Here is a 6,000-nt window from a genome sequence, read left to right as displayed (position 1 = left end):
TAAAAATAAAATCTTGTTTTTAAAAGGTTAAAAAAAGAAGTGTCTACAAATCAATATGTTATTATACACAAGAGAAGACAATAGATTTTTAAACTAAGGGTTCCAGGTGAGAAAATGTAATCAGTAAATGAGATCTAAACAGATTCAAATCGCATAGATGATCGGCTAGGCAAACACATTTGTGTGCTGTTCTGTAATCTTCCTCATTTTGAGAATGTGTGAACATATTATATAGTAAACAGAGACTTTTTAAGGCATAACTAAAAATGATTTATAATGAGGAGATGAAGCTGGGTTATCTGGGTGGGATCAATCTGATTGCTCAGCCACTTAAATACAGAGCCCTTTCTGTGGCTCAATGAAGCAGAAGGAAACATCAGAGGTGAGAAGAAGTGGGGAAGACACTTGAGCCCGCTGGTCTGTTACAGCTACAGGGCTGAAGTGGAAGAAGGAATACGGGCGGAACTTGACAGCGAAGAAGAGGTTGAGATGACACAGGAAGAGAAGCGAGTCCTGTAGGTATGAGGAGCAGAAGCGCCCCAACGACCTGAGCGTTCTAGGAGTCTTCCTCATGGTTCCAATGAGGACTCCACTCCTGCTGACACCTTTTGTTTAATTATGGCACCCGAAACAGAAGAAGGAAGCCCACCCAGAAAGCCTACTCACAGAAACCGTTTTTGTGCATGAATCTGTTCCTGAGTGTGGATGCATACATCCATGTTCACGCCTGTACATGTGGGCGCCAGAGGTTGCATTAGGGGCCTTCTCAGTCAGTTTCTACTTTATTCTTTGAGACAGGGTTCCTCGCTGAACCTGAAGATCGTAAATTCAACTGGACTGGCTGGTCAGCAAGTTCTGCGGTTTCTTCTGTCTCTGCCTCCCCAGCAATGGGACTGTGTATGCACTGCTGTGCCTGGCCTCTCTTCCACAGGTTCTGGGGGCTTGAACTCGGGTCCTCTTACCTGCACTGCAAGCACTTTCCCACCTGAACCATCCTCAAGCCCAGGGGGTTTTAAAAGGAGCTGTTTTATGTCACTACCTTGTAGTGATTTTCATGGTAATATTAATGCAACATGGATATAAATTCTAAGAGTCAGGCATATTCTCTTTGACATGCTAAGGAGAAATTTGAACCTATTTAGAGGAGTTTTTTTTCTTTCTTTTCTTTCTGATTTTTGACCTCTCTTTTTTTAACTTTTTAAAATTGATTTTTTTGAACTATATATTTTTCTTCGTTCCCCTCCCTCCCTCTCCCATCTCCTTCAACCCTCTCCCATCGTCCCCATGCTCCCAATTTCCTCAGGAGATCTTGTCTTTTTCTACTTCCCAAGTAGATTAGATCCATGTATGCTTCTCTTAGGGTCCTCATTGTTGTCTAGGTTCTCTGGGATTGTGATTTGGTTTTCTTTGCTTTATATCTAAAAGTCACTTATGAGTGAGTACATACTATATTTGTCTTTCTGGGTCTGGGTTACCTTACTCAGTATGATGTTTTCAAGATCCATCCATTTGTCTTGGCCTCTTTTAACTGGAGAGTTCAGTTAGGTTAACAGAAACCACTGCTGCTATTTTAAGCAAAAAGATACTTGGTGCTTTAACACAGCATGTAGAACTCTAGCATTCAGGAAACAAAGATTACCAAAAAAAAAAAAAAACCATCAAATATGGAAGTTGAAGGAGTTGTGAGAATCTCTGCTGATGGTTTCTGTTGTCTGTCACATGAAAATTCATGATTCTCAGAAGTGTGTTTGAGAGACGAGTCAGACTTCATTTCTGATGTCTGTTAGATCTGTCTCCTGGCTGGAGGAGTATGAATGACTCTCCACTGTTCTGTTTTCCAGCTCACTGGTGTGCCTCTGCCTGGTGGGATCCAGAGCCCACCAATACTGAAGAGAAGCACAAAGGGCAAGAAAAGGCCCCAAGTACCTTATTTCCTTTTTTTTCATATGTATATGTCAAAAGTCGTGAAGGAATAAAAGAAAGCATAGAGAAGAAATGCCATCTTCCCCAGCACTTGGTTATTTGAGATTCATCTGTTTACAAAGTGACTTTGCACGTTTGAGATCTGTGTCTGTACTGTGTCTGTGGTACCTGGATGCACCACCCCGCGTGTGTGCTCAGCAGTTTCCTCGATCTTTAAACATTGAACAGTCAGTGAGTCTTAGAGGCTGTCTGTCCAGTTCTCTCAGAAGAAGAATGCGAAGTTCACCGAGGGCTCAGATAGTCCATGTCAACAGTGCTACTTAGCTACTGAACTAGGCCAAGGGTGTTTGAAGACTCTCTTTTCTCCTGAAGTACTGGCAAGGTCTGCAAAGAATGCAGGCTTTGATCCTATTGGCGTGATGTCAAGTTGGTCTGGGAGAAGACACAGACTTAGAGGTCAGGGACAGAGCATTTTTATGCTTGTGACACGTGGTAGCGGGATTACCCACTGGTCCTACCAGTTCCCTTGCTTCTCAAATCCCATAGAAATGGTGTTGAGGGGCCAGGCAACTGTTCTGCAGTAGTGGGAAAGAACACCGAATGTGAGAGATGATGTGGGAGAGTCTTCTGTTTGTGTTGATTTCATTCATTAATAAAGAAACTGCCTTGGCCCATTTGATGGGCCAGCCCTTAGGTGGGTAGAGTAGACAGAACAGGAAGAAGGAAGTGAGGTAGATGGCTCAGACAATTGCCCTGCCTCTCCTCTCTGAGCCAGATGCCATGAAGCTCTGACCCAAGATGGACATACGCTAGAATCTTCCTGGTAAGGCACCACTTTGTGGTGCTACACAGATTACTAGATATGGGCTAATCAAGATGTGAGTAAGAGGCTGAAACCAATGGGCCAGGCAGTGTTTAAAAGAATACAGTTTGTGTGTTGTTATTTCGGGTGTAAAACTAGCCAGCCGTGTAGGATCCGAGCGGGATGAAAAGCAGGCCTGCCTGCACCTCATCACTACATGAGAGATATTTTATTTTTTTCCAGCAAGTGAAATACAGTGAGGCATGTTACCTCAGTTTTCATAATTGTTTTGTTTTGTTTTAGGAGACAGGGTTTCTCTGCAGCTTTAGAGCCTGTCCTGGAGCTAGCTCTTGTAGACCAGGCTGGTCTCGAACTCACAGAGATCTGCCTGCCTCTGCCTCCCGAGTGCTGGGATTAAAGGTGTGCGCCACCACCGCTGGCTTCATAATTGTTTTGTCACTGATTCATAGTTAGAAATCCAGTCTCTTGGTAATAGAAAGTGACGGAGTGAAACTCTACCTGCCTCTGTTTCTTCATTTTAATAAAAAAAAAACAAAACCTTTGTCCCTGTACTGGATGTCTTGGCTATGAGAGAAATATATAAATATACTTTTTATAAAAATATAAATAGTTGAATCAACTGTTAGTTGGAATTTAATTACATCCAAGTACATTAGTTTCTAAATTATATACTTGATAACTGATTTTAATGTAATGTTTAATCATAGTCTTAACATCTTAAATAGCAAACTTTAAAAAAATTCATTCTGGCAGATCAGATCTGTTTTAAATGTTTGGTAACTTAAAATGGACTTTTACCTCACAACGATGCTTACAGGAGCATCTGGAGTTTTAATGCATCCAGGCTTCTTATTTCAAGAAATCTTTATTGATGTTACAAATTGACCCTATTCAATTAGAAAAAAGAAAGAAAAACCCATAATTTAAATCAATAGTTATTCTCTGATATTATATATTTATCCTGATCTGCAGATTTTTAAATTGTTTTTATTGTGTTATATATTTTTCTTCACATCTCTCCTCTCTTGTCTCCTCCCCTTCTACCCTCTCTTATGATCCCCATGCTCCAAATTTACTCAGGAGATCTTGTCTTTTTCTACTTCCCACGTAGATTAGATCCATGTATGCTTCTCTTAGGGTCCTCTTTGTTGTCTAGGTTTTTTTGGATTGTAAATTGTAGGCTGGTTTTTCTTTGCTTTATGTCTAAAAGTCACTTATGAGTGAGTACATATGATATTTGCCTTTCTAGGTATATGTTACCTCACTCAAAATAATGTTTTCTAGATCCATCCATTTGCCCACAAATTTCAAGATGTCATTTTTTTCTGCTGTATAATACTCCATTGTGTAAATGTATCATCTTTCCCTTATCCATTCTTTGGCCGAGGGGCATTTAGGTTGTTTCCATGTTCTGGCTATGACAAAACAAAGCTGCTATGAACATAGTTGAGCACATGTCCTTGTGGTATGATTGAGCATCCTTTGTGTATATACCCAAAAGTGGTATTGCTGGGTCTTGAGGAAGGTTGTTTCCTAATTTTCTGAGAAATCACCACACTGACATCCAAAGGGGCTGTACCAGCTTGCCTTCCCACCAGCAATGCAGGAGTGTTCCCTTTACCCACAACCTCTCCAGCATAAGTTGTCATCAGTGTTTTGATCTTGGCTATTCTTACAGGTGTAAGATGGAATCTCAGAGTTGTTTTGATTTGCATTTCTCTGATGACTAAAGATGTTGAGCATTTCCTTAAGTGTCTTTCAGCCATTTTAGATTCCTCTGTTGAGAGTTCTCTGTTTAGGTCTGTGCCCCATTTTTTAATTGGATTATTTGTTCATTTGATGACCAATTTCTTGAGTTCTTTGTATATTTTGGAGATCAACCCTCTGTCCAATATGGAGTTGGTAAAGATCTTTTCCCATTCTGTTAAGCTGCCGTTTTGTCTTGTTGACCGTGTCCTTTGCTTTATAGAATTTCTCAGTTTTAGGAGGTCTCATTAATTGTTTCTCTCAATGTTTTTTCATGAATTTTTTCTCTGTGCTACTGGAGTTATATTTAGGAAGTGGTCTCCTATGCCAATGCAAGGAAGGGTTTTGATTGAGTTTATAACAACACCTGCCACCTTTTCATGTGTAACCACTCATGTAGCTCAGGCTGGGCTTGTTTTAAAGGCAATGAGGTTACATATGAATGGCCATTCTACTCCATCTCAAGTAGAAGAATGAGCAGACTATCACTTCACTATTTCATTAATTGAATTTATACTATTTTTTTAAACATCTAGTAGCTAGTAACCAGGATTCAGATGGTTGTATTAGATACAAATCACAAAATTAATGGCAAACAACTTTTCAGGTTTGGAAGACAGGCCAGTTTGACTTCGTAGTGTAATCTTTATTGTTGATATTTTAATTAATTTCAAAAAACTCATTCCACTTTAAATTCCGTTCTCAGGCAGAATCGACCAGTGATCATTCCTGAAGTGGAGGAGCAGGGTTAGCTGAGAGGAAGCAGACAGTGCTTTGCCTTCATGCGCTCCATTTCTCCGTTCTTGGTAACTTACTGCATCCGTTCCTGTTCTTGCTGTGACAAAATACCAGCAAAGCATCGTGAGGGAGGGGCGTTTATCTGTGCTCTGTCCTCGGGACTCTCAGACCTGGTGCTCCTCTCAAGCCTCCTGGACTCCTGTCTGCTGCCACTTTCCACCATAGGATACAGAAAAACTTCCAAAAGCCAAACAGATCCTACTGGGCTTAAAGGTCATCTAGGACCTTCCAATAATAGAACTGAACTAATATAATGTGCTTGACTCATAACTTAAGAACAATATTACAAGGCCTTAGTGATTGCATCATTGGGTTCAGAGAGACAAAGCGTCTAGATTGGAGTGCTCTGAGTTCACAGATGTAAGAAGAAGGTGTCTGTTCTTTTGGGAAATCTGATAAGCTTGATTTTTATTTTATTATTTTTTATGTGTGGGTATTTTGCTTCCATATATATCTGGGTACCACTTGCATGCTTATTAAGTACCCAGAGAAGGCAAAGGAGGGCACTGGATACCCTGGAATTGGATTCTAGACAGTTGTAAGGCCCAGTGAAAGTGCTGGGGGTAAAACCCCAGGTCCTCCGGAAGAGCAGCTGAGATGCTTAACCGCCGAATTATTTTTCCAGCACTGGGGTGGTTGGAATGAAAATGGCCCTGATAGGCTGATATAATTGAATGCTTAGTCATTAGAGATTGACACTACTTAAAAAT

The sequence above is a fragment of the Arvicola amphibius genome, chromosome 15 (genome assembly GCF_903992535.2).
Source record: "Arvicola amphibius chromosome 15, mArvAmp1.2, whole genome shotgun sequence".
Lineage (NCBI taxonomy): Eukaryota > Metazoa > Chordata > Mammalia > Rodentia > Cricetidae > Arvicola > Arvicola amphibius.
The sequence above is the reverse complement of the archived record's forward strand: the minus strand, read 5'-3'. Positions refer to the sequence as shown.